The 16386-nt window shown below is 39.5% G+C and overlaps 1 protein-coding gene across 1 annotated transcript in view; it reads right to left on the reverse strand.

The window, feature by feature from the left end:
• The window catches only part of PHF24 (PHD finger protein 24), a 236085-nt gene that overhangs the window by 176322 nt on the left and 43377 nt on the right, over positions 1–16386 (reverse strand). Inside the window, exon 2 of the mRNA XM_072728052.1 lies at positions 11182–11444. The gene's annotated coding sequence lies outside the window, so the exon portion shown is untranslated. The remainder of the gene's footprint in view (positions 1–11181; positions 11445–16386) is intronic.

Below are 16386 nucleotides of genomic sequence, written 5' to 3' on the forward strand. Positions count from 1 at the left end.
TTGCACCTAAAGGAACTGGAGAGAGAACCTCCAAACCTACACCTACAAATAAAACCTACACCAAGCAGAAGAAGAGAGTTAATAAAGATCCGAGCAGAACCTCCAAACCTACACCTACAAATAAAACCTACACCAAGCAACTTTATCCAGCAAGGCTTTCATTCAAAATGGAAGGAGAGATAAAGAGCTTCCAAGACAGGCAGGAACTGAAAGAATATGTAACCTCCAAACCAGCTCTGCAAGAAATTTTAAGGGGGACTCTTAAAATTCCCCTTTAAGAAGAAGTTCAGTGGAACAATCCACAAAAACAAGGACTGAATAGATATGATGACACTAAACTCATATCTATCAATAGTAACTCTGAACGTGAACGGGCTTAATGACCCCATCAAAAGGCGCAGGGTTTCAGACTGGATAAAAAAGCAGGACCCATCTATTTGCTGTCTACAAGAGACTCATTTTAGACAGAAGGACACCTACAACCTGAAAATAAAAGGTTGGAGAACCATTTACCATTCAAATGGTCCTCAAAAGAAAGCAGGGGTTGCCATCCTTATATCAGATAAATTAAAATTTACCCCAAAGACTGTAGTGAGAGATGAAGAGGGACACTATCTCATACTCAAAGGATCTATCCAACAAGAGGACTTAACAATCCTCAATATATATGCCCCGAATGTGGGAGCTGCCAAATATTTAAACCAATTAATAACCAAACTCAAGAAATACCTTGATAATAATACACTTATACTTGGTGACTTCAATCTAGCTCTTTCTACCCTGGATAGGTCTTCTAAGCACAACATCTCCAAAGAAACGAGAGCTTTAAATGATACACTGGACCAGATGGATTTCACAGATATCTACAGAACTTTACATCCAAACTCAACTGAATACACATTCTTCTCAAGTGCACATGGAACTTTCTCCAGAATAGACCACATACTGGGTCACAAATCGGGTCTGAACCGATACCAAAAGATCGGGATAGTCCCTTGTATATTCTCAGACCATAATGCCTTGAAATTAGAACTTAATCACAACAAGAAGTATGAAAGGACCACAAACACGTGGAGGTTAAGGACCATCCTGCTAAAAGATGAAAAGGTCAACCAGGAAATTAAGGAAGAATTAAAAAGATTCATGGAAACTAATGAGAATGAAGATACAACCGTTCAAAATCTTTGGGATGCAGCAAAAGCAGTCCTGAGGGGGAAATACATCGCAATACAAGCATCCATTCAAAAACTGGAAAGATCTCAAATTCAAAAGCTCACCTTACACATAAAGGAACTAGAGAAAAAGCAACAAATAGACCCCACCCCCAGCAGAAGAAGAGAGTTAATTAAAATTCGAGCAGAACTCAATGATATCGAGACCAAAAGAACTGTGGAACAGATCAACAGAACCAGGAGTTGGTTCTTTGAAAGAATTAATAAGATAGATAAACCATTAGCCAACCTTATTAAAAAGAAGAGAGAGAAGACTCAAATTAATAAAATCATGAATGAGAAAGGAGAGATCACTACCAACACCAAGGAAATACAAACGATTTTTAAAAACATATTATGAACAGCTGTACGCCAATAAATCAGGCAATCTAGAAGAAATGGACGCATTCCTGGAAAGCCACAAACTACCAAAAATGGAGCAGGAAGAAATAGAAAACCTGAACAGGCCAATAACCAGGGAGGAAATTGAAGCAGTCATCAAAAACCTCCCAAGACACAAGAGTCCAGGGCCAGATGGCTTCCCAGGGGAATTCTATCAAACGTTTAAAGAAGAAATCATACCTATTCTACTAAAGCTGTTTGGAAAGATAGAAAGAGATGGAGTACTTCCAAATTCGTTCTATGAGGCCAGCATCACCTTAATTCCGAAACCAGACAAAGACCCCACCAAAAAGGAGAATTACAGACCAATATCCCTGATGAACATGGATGCAAAAATTCTCAACAAGATACTAGCCAATAGGATCCAACAACACATTAAGAAAATTATTCACCATGACCAAGTAGGATTTATCCCTGGGACACAAGGCTGGTTCAACACTCGTAAAACCATCAATGTGATTCATCATATCAGCAAGAGAAAAACCAAGAACCATATGATACTCTCATTAGATGCAGAGAAAGCATTTGACAAAATACAGCATCCATTCCTGATCAAAACCCTTCAGAGTGTTGGGATAGAGGGAACTTTCCTCGACATCTTAAAAGCCATTTACGAAAAGCCCACAGCAAATATCATTCTCAATGGGGAAGCACTGGGAGCCTTTCCCCTAAGATCAGGAACAAGACAGGGATGTCCACTCTCACCACTGCTGTTCAACATCGTTCTGGAAGTCCTCGCCTCAGCAATCAGACAACAAAAAGACATTAAAGGCATTCAAATTGGCAAAGAAGAAGTCAAACTCTCCCTCTTCGCCGATGACATGATACTCTACATAGAAAACCCAAAAGACTCCACCCCAAGATTGCTAGAACTCCTACAGAAATTTGGTAGCGTGGCAGGATACAAAATCAATGCCCAGAAATCAATGGCATTTCTATACACTAACAATGAGACTGAAGAAAGAGAAATTAAGGAGTCAATCCCATTTACAATTGCACCCAAAAGCATAAGATACCTAGGAATAAACCTAACCAAAGAGGTAAAAGATCTATACCCTAAAAACTATAGAACACTTCTGAAAGAAATTGAGGAAGACACAAAGAGATGGAAAAATATTCCATGCTCATGGATTGGCAGAATTAATATTGTAAAAATGTCAATGTTACCCAGGGCAATTTATACGTTTAATGCAATCCCTATCAAAATACCATGGACTTTCTTCAGAGAGTTAGAACAAATTATTTTAAGATTTGTGTGGAATGAGAAAAGACCCCAAATAGCCAGGGGAATTTTAAAAAAGAAAACCATAGCTGGGGGCATCACAATGCCAGATTTCAGGTTGTACTACAAAGCTGTGGTCATCAAGACAGTGTGGTACTGGCACAAAAACAGACACATAGATCAATGGAACAGAATAGAGAACCCAGAAGTGGACCCTGAAATGTACGGTCATCTAATATTCGATAAAGGAGGAAAGACTATCCATTGGAAGAAAGACAGTCTCTTCAATAAATGGTGCTGGGAAAATTGGACATCCACATGCAGAAGAATGAAACTGGACCACTCTCTTTCACCATACACAAAGATAAACTCAAAATGGATGAGAGATCTAAATGTCAGACAAGATTCCATCAAAATCCTAGAGGAGAACACAGGCAACACCCTTTTTGAACTTGGCCACAGTAACTTCTTGCAAGATACATCCACAAAGGCAAAAGAAACAAAAGCAAAAATGAACTATTGGGACTTCATCAAGATAAGAAGCTTTTGCACAGCAAAGGATACAGTCAACAAAACTAAAAGACAACCTACAGAATGGGAGAAGATATTTGCAAATGACATATCAGATAAAGGGCTAGTTTCCAAAATCTATAAAGAACTTATTAAACTCAACAGCAAAGAAGCAAACAATCCAATCATGAAATGGGCAAAAGACATGAAGAGAAATCTCACAGAGGAAGACATGGACATGGCCAACATGCACATGAGAAAATGCTCTGCATCACTTGCCATCAGGGAAATACAAATCAAAACCACAATGAGATACCACCTCACACCAGTGAGAATGGGGAAAATTAACAAGGCAGGAAACCACAAATGTTGGAGAGGATGCGGAGAAAAGGGAACCCTCTTACACTGTTGGTGGGATTGTGAACTGGTGCAGCCACTCTGGAAAACTGTGTGGAGGTTCCTCAAAGAGTTAAAAATAGACCTGCCCTACGACCCAGCAATTGCACTGTTGGGGATTTACCCCAAAGATTCAGATGCAATGAAACGTCGGGACACCTGCACCCCGATGTTTCTATCAGCAATGGCCACAATAGCCCAACTGTGGAAGGAGCCTCGGTGTCCATCGAAAGATGAATGGATAAAGAAGATGTGGTTTATGTATACAATGGAATATTACTCAGCAATTAGAAACGACAAATACCCACCATTTGCTTCAACGTGGATGGAACTGGAGGGTATTATGCTGAGTGAAATAAGTCAATCGGAGAGGGACAAACAGTGTATGTTCTCATTCATTTGGGGAATATGAATAATGGTGAAAGGGAATATAAAGGAAGGGAGAAGAAATGTTGGGAAATATCAGGAAGGGAGACAGAACATAAAGACTCCTAACTCGGGGAAACGAACTAGGGGTGGTGGAAGGGGAGGAGGGCGGGTGTTGGAGGGGAATGGGTGACGGGCACTGAGGTGGACACTTGACGGGATGAGCACTGGGTGTTTTTCTGTATGTTGGTAAATTGAACACCAATAAAAATTAATTAAAAAAAAAAAACCTACACCAAGCAGAAAAGAGAGTTAATAAAGATCCGAGCAGAACTCAATGAAATAGAGACCAGAAGAACTGTAGAATAGATCAACAAAACCAGAAGTTGGTTCTTTGAAAGAATTAATAAGATGGATAAACCATTAGTCAGCCTATTAAAAACAAAAGAGAAAAGACTCAAATTAATAAAATCACGAATGAAAAAGGAGAGATCACAACCAATACCAAGGAAATACAAATGATTTTAAGAACATATTGTGAGCAGCTATACGTCAATAAATTAGGCAATCTAGAAGAAATGGATGCATTTCTGGAAAATCACAAACTACCAAAACTGGATCAGGAAGAAACAGGAAACCTGAACAGGCCGATGACCAGGGAGGAAATTGAAGCTGTAATCAAAAACGTCCCAAGACACAAAAGTCCAGGGCATGTGGCTTCCTGGGGGAATTCTATCAAACGTTTAAATTTTTCTTCTTTTTTTTTTATTTATTATTTATGATAGTCACACAGAGAGAGAGAGAGAGAGAGGCAGAGACACAGGCAGAGGGAGAAGCAGGCTCCATGCACCAGGAGCCCGATGTGGGATTCGATCCCGGGTCTCCAGGATCGCTGCCCTGGGCCAAAGGCAGGCGCCAAACCGCTGCGCCACCCAGGGATCCCTCCATCAAACGTTTAAAGAAGAAACAATATCTATTCCATTAAAGCTGTTCCAAAAGACAGAAAGGGACGGAATACTTCCAAACTCATTTTATGAAGCCAGCATCACCTTAATTCCAAAACCAGACAAACACACCACCAAAAAGGAGAATTATAGACCAATATCTCTGATGAACACAGATGCAAAAATTCTCAACAAGATACTAGACAATAGGATACAACAGTACATTAAGATTATTCACCATGACCAAGTGGGATTTATCCCCGGGATGCAAAGCTGTTTCAACATTCGTAAAGCAAACAACGTGATACATCATATCAACAGGAGAAAAAAAAAAAGAACCACATGATCCTCTCAATAGATGCAGAGAAAGCATTTGACAAAATAGAGCATCCATTCCTAATCAAAACTCTTCAGAGTGTTGGGACAGAGGGAACAGCATCTCAGCATCTTAAAAGCCATCTACGAAAAGCCCACAACAAATACCATTTTCAATGGGGAAACACTGGGAGCCTTTCCCCTAAGATCAGGGATGTCCACTCTCACCACTGCTATTCAACATAGTACTAGAAGTCCTAGCCTCAGCAATCAGACAACAAAAAGAAATAAAAGGCATTCCAATTGGTGAAAAAGAAGTCAAACTCTCCCTCTTCGCCGATGACATGATACTCTACATAGAAAACCCAAAAGACTCCACCCCAAGATTGCTAGAACTCATACAGCAATTCGGCCATGTGGCAGGATACAAAATGAATGCTCAGAAATCAGTGGCATTTCTATACACTAACAATGAAACTGAAGAAAGAGAAGTTAAGGAGTCAATCCCATGTACAATTGCACCCAAAAGCATAAGATACCTAGGAATAACCTAACCAAAGAGGTAAAGGATCTGTATCCTAAAAACTACAGGACACTTCTAAAAGAAATTGAGGAAGACACAAAGAGATGGAAAAATATTCCATGCTCATGTATTGGAAGAATTAATACTGTGAAAATGTCAGTGATACCCAGAGCAATTTTCAGATTTAATTCAATCCCTAACAAAATACCATGGACTTTCCTCAGAGAGTTGGAATGAATCATCTTAAGATTTGTGTGGAATCAGAAAAGGCCCCAAATAGCCAGGGGAATAATGATAAAGAAAACCAGAGCCAGGGGCATCACAATGCCGGATTTCAAGTTGTACTACAAAGCTGTCGTCATCAAGACAGTGTGGTACTGGCACAAAAACAGACACATAGATCAATGGAACAGAATAGAGAACCCAGAAATGGGCCCTCAACTCTATGGTCAACTAATATTCGACAAAGCAGGAAAGACTATCCACTGGAAAAAGGACCGTCTCTTCAATAAATGGTGCTGGGAAAACTGGACAGCCATGTGCAGAAGAATGAAACTAGACCATTCTCTTACACCATACACAAAGATAAACTGGATGAAAGATGTAAACGTGTACAAGAGTCCATCAAAATCCTAGAGGAGAACACAGGCAACACCCTTTTTGGACTTGGCCACAGAAACTTCTTGCAAGATACATCTATGAAGGCAAGGGAAACAAGCAAAAATGAATTATTGGGACCTCATCAAGACATAAAGCTTCTGCACAGCAAAAGAAACAGTCAACAAAACTAAAAGACAACCTACAGAATGGGAGAAGATATTTGCAAATGATGTATCAGATAAAGGGCTAGTATCTAAGATCTACAAAGAACTTATTAAACTCAACAGCAAAGAAACAAACAATCCAATCATGAAATGGGCAAAAGACATGAACAGAAATCTCACAGAGGAAGACATAGACATGGCCAACAAGCACATGAGAAAATGCTCCACATCAAATAGGGAGGGGAATACAAATCAAAACCACAATGAGAATGGTCAACTTACACCAGTGAGAATGGTGTAAATTAACAAGGCAGGAAACCACACATGTTGGAGAGGATGTGGAGAAAGGGGAACCCTCTTGCACTGTTGGTGGGAATGTGAACTGGTGCAGCCACTCTGGAAAACTGTGTGGAGGTTCCTCAAAGAGTTAAAAATAGACCTGCCCTACGACCTAGCAGTTGCACTGCTGGGGATTTACCCCAAAGATGCAGATGCGGTGAAACGCTGCGACACCTGCACCCCGATGTTTATAGCAGCAATGTCCACGATAGCCCAACTGTGGAAGGAGCCTCGGTCAGAGGGAGAGCAGGCTCCCAGTAAGGAGCCCGATGTGGGACACCATCCCGGATCCCCTGAGCCAAAGGCAAACGCTCAACTGCTGAGCCACCCAGGTGTTCCAAATAAGTAAATCTCTCTAAAAAAAAAAAAAAAAAAAAAAAGGATATATGTAGGTATGTAATAATAATACTAATATCTCAAATTCATTTTCTTCCAGGTATTAAAAAAATAAAATTAGGGCAGCCCCGGTGGCGCAGCAGTTTGAGCCGCCTGCAACCTGGGGTGTGATCCTGGAGACCCAGAATCGAGTCCTACATCGGGCTCCCACATCGGGCTCCCTGCGTGGAGCCTGCTTTTCCCTCTGCCTGTGTCTCTGCCTCTCTCTCTCTCGGTGTCTATGAATCAATAAACAAAATCTTTTAAAAAATTAATAATAGTATCTAATCATATTTTTACATATCAAGTACCTAGAGTAGTGCCTTGCATATTAATAAATGCTTAATAAACATTACCCATTATCAATACTGTAATAAAACCCATGTAAGATATGCATTCTTTTTGCTTCCATTTGATTACATTAGTGTTACTGTCTTTAGATAAAGATGCATGCAGACGTACATTTACCTATTCAACAATAGCTATTGAGTGATTCCCAGTTACCATGCAGGGTTCCTGGAGCTAGGGATACAGTGGTAAACAAAAAGGAGTTCCTGCTGTCATGAAATTTATATTTTGGCAGGAGGGAGAGGACTCACATTCCTCTTATGGTGGAGAGGCTTACATTTCCAGTGGGAGTTACACCAAGATAGAGAGGATTGAAGCATAATTAGGGTATATTTAGAAAATATGTGGAAAATTTTTGTCTGAATTTTATATAAAAATAATTTTTTACTGTAGCAGTAGGTTAAGTATATATTATAAGCTTTTCATTTTTATAAAAGTATTTATATGTATAATTGTGTATTTTATTTTTAAAATAAATATACTTATTGGGGCACCTGGGTGGCTCAGTCTTGGCTAAGCATCTGCCTTTGGCTCAGGTCATGATCCCAGGATCCTGGGATCAAGCCCAACATCAGGCTCCTCCTCAGCGGGGAGTCTGCATCTTCCTCTTCCCCTCATCCCAGTCGTGCTCTCTCTCTCTCACTCTCGCTCTCTTTCTCAAATAAATAAAATACTAAAAAAATAAACATACTTTTAAATTTAGAAAAATTTGAAAAGCAAGTATTATTTATGATTATGTAAATAATACCACTATGCTGAAATTTTTTAAAGTAGAAAATTATCAATAATTTCATTATATTATTCTTTTTAAATTGCCTTAGCATTTATTTGTATATAGTTTATTCATCATACATTTCCTAAGCATTTTCCCATGCTGTTTCACCATGGAAAAAACGGGCTCAGTTTCCTAACATTTGGTCATGAGTTGGGGCTGCAGATAGCACAGTGGAATGGCAGCAGTAGGTGAGAGTATCACATAAAGGCATTTTGAACTTAGCCTAGGTCCTGCTTTGAAGGGATGAGATGACGAAAGAGGTTATATATTGGCCATGCTGAAAAAGATTAAGTAAAGATGAGTAGGCTGAAGCAGGATTCAATCCCTGGGACATGTCAGGTACCTGAAGACCAGAGAGAAGGTTCTGGAAGTAGAGAGGAGCCCCAGATACTCACTGTTGCCTTCTCAACCTTAGGTGATTTCTGGAGAAATACTACCCCTACCCCCACAACACAGACTTGCATTTTCTTTCTATTAGGATATTGGGGCTATGGATTAAGATGCAAGAGTCTCTTCCAAGATAATTTTGAAACAAGTTAATTTTGAGTTGTATAGGCCATGGCTTTGGCCTCTTGCTTTCTTTTTCAGCTGTCACCAGTGTCTTCTTAGGCTGGGCTCTTGCTTAGATACATCTAAATGGGGATGCAATTTCTTTTTTTTTTTTTAATATTTTATTCATTTATTCATGAGAGACACACACAGAGACATACAGACAGGCAGGAGGCAGGCAGAGGGAGAAGCAGGCTCTATGCAAGGAGCCTGATGTGGGATTCGATCCTGGGACTCCAGGATCACACCTTGGGCCAAAGGCAGGCGCCAAACCACTGCGCCACCCAGTGATCCCCAGGGGACGCAATTTCTTAATTTATTTCTTACTCTTCAGATACTGAAATGAGTTTATGAACAATTCTTAGATTTTTAGGGTTAAACTAGAGTTATAAAATTGCGAAGATGTCAAAAAGATCATCTGGAAAATTCCTCTCCATGTCCCTGACCCTGTCGGAAAAGTTTATTAGTTTCTTTGTTCTGCTTAAAATGTTAGTTCCCTGAAGGCAAAATTATATAAAATAAGAACAAGAGTCACACAATTATTAGAAATCTTCATAAGTATCAGCAGGAAATGTCCCTAATATTTTGGAAATGTGTTTATGGCTCTTCTGCTTCCTTCTAGCCGAGACACCATCTTGATTCTGCCCTGGATGTGAGCACTTTTTGCAAAACCCACAGGCTTTGAGAAATATATACATTTAATTACAGTATAATTAACTTACAGTGTTATATTAAGATGCGCATATAGTGATTCAACAATTTTTTAAAAGATTTTATTCATTTATTCATGAGAGACACACAGAGAAATGCAGAGACATAGGCAGAAGGAGAGGCAGGCTCCCTGGGAAGAGCCTGATGAAGGACTCCATCCCAGGACCCCAGGATCATGACCTGAGCCAAAGGCAGATAGATAGTCAATTACTGAGCCACCCAGGTGCCCGAGATTCAACAATTGTGTACATTACTGGTGCTCATGAAGATACAGGTACTCTTGGGGCACCTGGCTGGCTCAGTCAGTAGAGCATGCGACTATTGATCTCTGGGTTGTGGGTTTGAGCCCTGTGTTGTGTTGTGTTGAGATTATATAAAAATAAAATATTTTTAAAAAGGATAAATATATGCTTAATCCCCTTCACCTATTTCACTCATCCCTTAACCCACCTCCTCCCTGGTAACCACCAGTTTGTTTTATATATATAAAAGAATCTAGTTCTTTGTCCCTTTTGTCTTTGTTTGTTTGTTTTTGTTTTTTAAATTCCACATGAGTAAAATCATATGGTATTTGTCTTTATCTGATGCACTTCTTTCATTTAGCACTATACCCTGTAGATCCATCCATGTTGTTGCACATGGCAAGATTTCATTCTCTTTTATGGCCAGGTAACATTCCATTGTATATATTTTCTTTATCCATTCATCTATTGATGGATGCTTGGGTTGCTTGGTTGCTTCCATAATTTGGCTATTGTAAATAATGCTGCAATAAACATAAGGGTGCATATATCTTTTTGAATTAGTGTTTTTGTATTCTTCGGGTAAATCCCCAATAGTGGAATTATTGGATCATATAGTGATTCTATTTTTTAATATTTAGAGGAACTTCCATACTGTTTTCCATAGTGGCTATAGCAGTTCACATTCCCACCAACAGTGCATGAGGATTCCTTTTTCTCCACATCCTCACAAAACTTGTTATTTCTTGGGGCACCTGGTTGGTGCAGTTGGTTAAGCATTAGACTCTTGGTTTTGGCTCAGGTTGTGATCTCAGGGTTGTGAGATCAAACCGCATTTAGAGCTCTGCACTGGGTGTGAAACCTACCTAAGATTCTCTCTTTTGCCCACCAGCCCCCATTCTTCTCTCTCTCTCTCTGTCTCTCTCTCTCTCTAATAAATAAACCTTATAAAAACTTCTTTCAGGTTTTTTATTTTAGCCATTCTGACAGGTATGTGGTGATAGCTCATTGTGGTTTTGATTTGCATTTCCCTGATGATGAGTAATACTTTTTTTTTCATATTCATTGGATATCTGTATGTCTTCGTTAGAGAAATGTCCTGTTCATTTCTTCTACCTAGTTTTTAAATTGGGTTATTTGTTTTTGATAGTTGAGTTGTAGAAATTCCTTATATATTTTGAATACTAACCTCTTCTCAGATGTATCATTTGCAAATATTTTCTCCCATTCAGGATGTTGTCTTTTGCTTTTGTCCATTGTTTCCTTTGCCGTGCAGAAGCTTTTCATTTTGATGTAGTCCCAATAGTTTATTTGTGCTTTTGTTTCCCTTTCCTTAGGAGATATATCTAGAAAGAACCTTCTCGATTTTTAATTCTAGATATGAGGTCCACAGGATTGCTGGTGCTTCCTTTAATGGAGAGGCATTGTGCTCTGCGCTTCTGTTGGAAAAACCTGTAACGGTAAGGAACAAGAGAACATTTCAGGAGGATACTCCCAGATGATGTCTCTGATCTCAGGTTCCTTCCACTTTTCCAAAGGAAGGGTCAACCAGGTCATCCTCTGATACAAATAGACCCAGCCATAAGTCCACAGTAGCATTTAAGTCCGCTGAGAAACCCACACACAAAAATAAATCATCTCAGGCACTGAGAACTTAAACTTTAGGCTTGGATTAAGCTCCTAGACACATTAGGGAGACAACCAGCAATTTTTCTATTTTATATGGAAATGCTAATTTCACTTGCAAAAGAGGAGTACTAAAATAGTATTATGATGTTAACAGTAGAAATGTAGGAGTATGAAATTTGTAATGTTATAGACAAATTAAGCATGAAATGCAAATACTGTATCAGAGTGGGCTAGATATCCAGATTTCAGCTGAAATTCTCTAAAAGAGTTACAATGGCTAGCTAGTTCCACTGACTAAAGGGCCCTGGTGTTAGGAGGAGGAGGTAAAAAGAATATAGAGAGAAGGTGAGGCAGTTTTAAAGTTTGTGACATCTTAGTTCTTCTCAGGAGGCTGTTCATGGATTTGAATATGTATAGGAGTGTGTTCTCTCACTGCAGAATGGGTACTTGAGAATTTATTTAGTAACTATTACTTGGGGGGATAATACAGACTACTGCTTATGATGCCTGTGACTGCCTGAAGACCATCTTAGTATGCTTGGGCTTCTATATCAAAATATCAATAGGCTCTGTGGCTTATAAATAACAGCCTCCTATTTCTTAGGAGGCTGGGAAGTCCAAGATTAAGGTGCTAGTAGGTTCAGTGTCTTGTGAGGGCCTGCTTCCTGGCTGTCTTCTTGCTGTAACTCTAGATGGCAGAAAGCAGAGAGGGGCAGCAAGTCCTTTCATGACTCTTAAAAGGGAACTAATCCCATTTGTGAGACCTCCACACCCATGACCTTATCTAATCCTAATTACCTTCCAAAGACCCTACTTCCTAATATCAGCACATTGGGGTTAGGATTTCAGCATGTGAATTTGGAGGGGGCAGGACCACAAATGTACAGTTCATAACAAAAATATTTGGTAACCTGTAAATCTGATTGCTTCAATCCTCTGGTCAAAATCCTCCAGTGGATCTCAGTGCCAACAGCACAGAATCATCCATTATCTTTTTGGTTGCTCATACTATTTCTTCATTCTTTCCACAGTTATCTATTGTGTGTCAGATACTGGAAATATACCAGTTAAGAAAACAGAGAAAGGAAACCCATCCCTCTTGGAGCTTGTATCTTGTGGTTAAGACAAACAACTTAATTGGAGATGATTATTTGACAATAAACTAATGTGGCTTTTTTTTTTTCACAGATCCCAACCCCAAACATGTTTCCCAAATTGAATCACACTCCTCTGCAGCCATTCCACCAATATGGTCCCTACCTAAAGAAGGGACACATTGTAAAGGGGAAACTCCCTGCGGAGAAGATGAACTAAAAGGAAGCACTTTTATGGAGATAGGGGTATGGAGGTGGGAAGGTGTAGTAGAAGTATTCACACTGGGAGAAGAGTGACCTGAGATGCTTTGAGCTTAGTGGCAGGTACAAGCCTAGGAGAAGCTCTGTGTTTGACATGGAGATGGAGAAGGGAGAGTGGGTAGCAGGGGAACATCTCTAAAGGCAAATGTCTAGGTAGACCTTCTCAAATAATGCTGCTGGTTCCCAGTGGTCTGTACCTATAATATAAAAGATGCAAAAGTTCACGTATGGCCCCAGAATATTGTGAACACAGCAAGACCCAGACACTCCAGGGTCATCGAGATGATGGCTATCATGGAGGTTGGTGTCCCCAGAGTTCTGGTGGTAGTGTTTGTTCATCCCAAATGGATTCCAGAAGGATAGAAACTGACAAGGATGGATTAGAGATAAACAAAATGAAACAGCTTAACTGAAGGCCAGCAGAAAAAGAGCATGGACACCAGCTGTACCTCCATGTCACCAGGGCAGAGTAATAAACTTTCCCTTACACCAGAACATGGTGGTTGAGGAGGAAGGGGAGGGAGGGGAAAAACACTCTTATGAGGACTGGATTTTCAATGGACTTAGCACTTACCAGAAAGTGGCTATCACACATTAAAAGATCAAAGGGCAAAGTAGAGATGAAAAGGAGGTTGAACTAGGAAAGGTTTAGCTCACAAGAATCTTTTTTGCCACAAAGCAGAAGTATAATATTTGCTAATTAATGTTTTAAAACACAAGTTTCAGAATGTTACACCTTTGCTTAAAATCCTTCAGTGGTTTCCCATTGTATTTAGGACAAATCCTGAATTTTTAGCGAGGACTAGAAGCCTCTATGATATTATGGCCCTGCCTACCTCTCCAACACCTTGTAGCACTATTCTAGAGTAACCAGTTATTAAAATAATTAACTAATATTTATTGAACAATTACCAAACACCAAATACCCTATGTGGTAGGCATAGGGTACTGAGGAAACCAAGGTCCTGAGAGGTTATGTAAATTATACAATGTCATACAGCAAGTGGAGAGTATAGCTAGGATTCAAAACCAGGCCATTTGACTTTGGAACCTGGACTCACCACCACTTTGTACTGCTTGTTTCACTTCCTCATGTGTAAGCTCTTCCCAGTTCAACACCTTTGGTTTTCTTAAAGATTTATTTATTTATTTGAGAGAGAGAGAGAGGGAGGGAGAGAGGAAAAGAGAGAGAGAACGGGGGGGGGGGGGGGGCAGAGGGAGAGGGACAGACAGTCTTAAGCAGATTCCATGCTCAGCATGGAGCCTGCTGCAGTTCTTGATCTCATGACCCTGCGATCACAACCTGAGCAAAAACCAAGAGTCAGATGCTTAGCTGACTGTGCCACCCAGGTGCCCTATACAAAGGGCCTTTGTATAGGTTATTACCTCTGTGTAGAATGCTTTTCTTCAAATTAACTCACTCTTTTGGCCTCAATCTAAATGTCCCTTCCTCTGCAAAGCTTTCTCTGACAGCCACACCCCCAAAGTTAGGCTATGTTCCAGTGGTATACACAGTCAGAATACCCTACTTTTTCCCAAATAGCACTTTTTTGTATGTGATTTTATGTTTATTTGTGTGATAAGTACACCAAAGAAAAGTAGCTTTTTTTCTTTTTTAACTGATGTAATCTTCCTTTCCTGCCCCTCGTTTGTATTTCTGACTTTTGTTTTGAACAGCATTAGGAAAATTCTTATACATATTGCTAAGTGGTTTTAAATGGTAACAATTTATATTTATGTACTGTCTTGCAGTCTCAGTATTTTCTTAAAAGAGGCATTAAAAGAGAAGCTTTGTTCCAATTTTTAAGAAAATAACTTCATAGTTTAGTAGTTTCCAGTTTGCTAAAAAAAAAAAAAAAATAGTAGAAGGTCTGTAAGAGAGTGTGTGCTATTTTATATTTACTTAAAATAATTTTTGAGTATAGTTGACAGAACATTACCTTAGTTTCAGGTGTACAACAGTGACTGAACAAGTTTATATGGTATACTATGCCTTATGTTATGTTCACAAGTGTAGCTTCTGTCTGTCACCATACAATGCCATTATAATATCATTGCCTGTATTCCTTATACTGTGCCTTTTATTCCTGTGATTTACTCATTCTATCACTGGAAGCTTGTATCTCCCTCTCTCCTTGCCAATTTGCCCAACCATATGCCTTGGCAACCATGAGTTTGTTCTTTGTATAGGTCTTTACAGGTCTGATTCTGATTTTTGTTTGTTCATTAAAATTTTTTCTTATTTATTTATGTATTTATTTATAGAGCCTATGCTTCCATCTTATTATGATCTGAAAATTTTATTAGTTATACAATTTTATTTATTATTTATTTTTATTTCATTTTAATTCCAGTGTAACTAACATACAGTGTTGTACTGGTTGCAGGTATAAACCATAGTGATTCAACACTTCCATACATCACCCAGGGCTCATCACAACAAATGCATCCCCTTAATCCCCATCACCTATTTCACCCATCCCCCTACCCACCTCCCCTCTGGTAACTGTCAGTTGTTCTCTATAGTTCAAAGTCTGTTTCTTTGTTTGGTTCTCTCTCTCTCTCTCTCTTTAAGATGTATTCTTTTGAGAGAGAGAGTGGGTGAGAGAGAGCACAAGCCAGTAGAGGGTCAGGAGGAGAGAGAAGCATACTCCCCGCTGAGCTGGGAGCCAGCCTCTGGGCCCAGGATCCTGACCTGAGTGAGCCCAAGGCAGTTGCTTAACCACCTTAGCCACACAGGCACCCCTCTCTCTCCTTTTTTTTCCTTTGCTCATTTGTTTTGTTTCTTAAATTCACCTATGAGTGAAATCATATGGTATGTCTTTCTCTGACTAACTTAATTCACTTAACATTATACTTTCTAGCTCCATCCATACAAGTGGCAAGATTTTATTCCATTTTTTGGCCAAATAATAGTGTGTGTGTGTGTGTGTGTGTATGTGTGTGTGTGTGTGTATCATATCATCTTTATCCATTCAGCTATGGGTGGACACTTAGCTGCTTACATAATTTGGCTATGGTACATAATGCTGCTATAAACATAGGGCTGCAGGTGTCCTTTGGAGTAGTGATTTTGGGGGTTTCTCTTAGGCAAATACCCAATAGTGTGATTATTTTTAACTTCTTGAGGAACATCCATATCATCTTCCATAGTAGTTTGCATTGCCATCACGGTGCAAAAGGGTTTTCTTTTTTTCTCTAACTCCTTTCCAACACTTGCTGTTCTTGTGTTTTACATTTTAGCCATATTGACAGATATGAGGTGATACCTCATTGTGGTTTTGATTTGCATTTTTTTTTTAATTTTTTTTTTAAATTTATTTATGATAGTCACAGAGAGAGAGAGAGAGGCAGAGACATAGGCAGAGGGAGAAGCAGGCTCCATGCACCGGGAGCCCGACGTGGGATTC

The sequence above is a fragment of the Vulpes vulpes genome, chromosome 12, assembly GCF_048418805.1.
Source record: "Vulpes vulpes isolate BD-2025 chromosome 12, VulVul3, whole genome shotgun sequence".
NCBI classification, from domain to species: Eukaryota; Metazoa; Chordata; class Mammalia; order Carnivora; family Canidae; genus Vulpes; species Vulpes vulpes.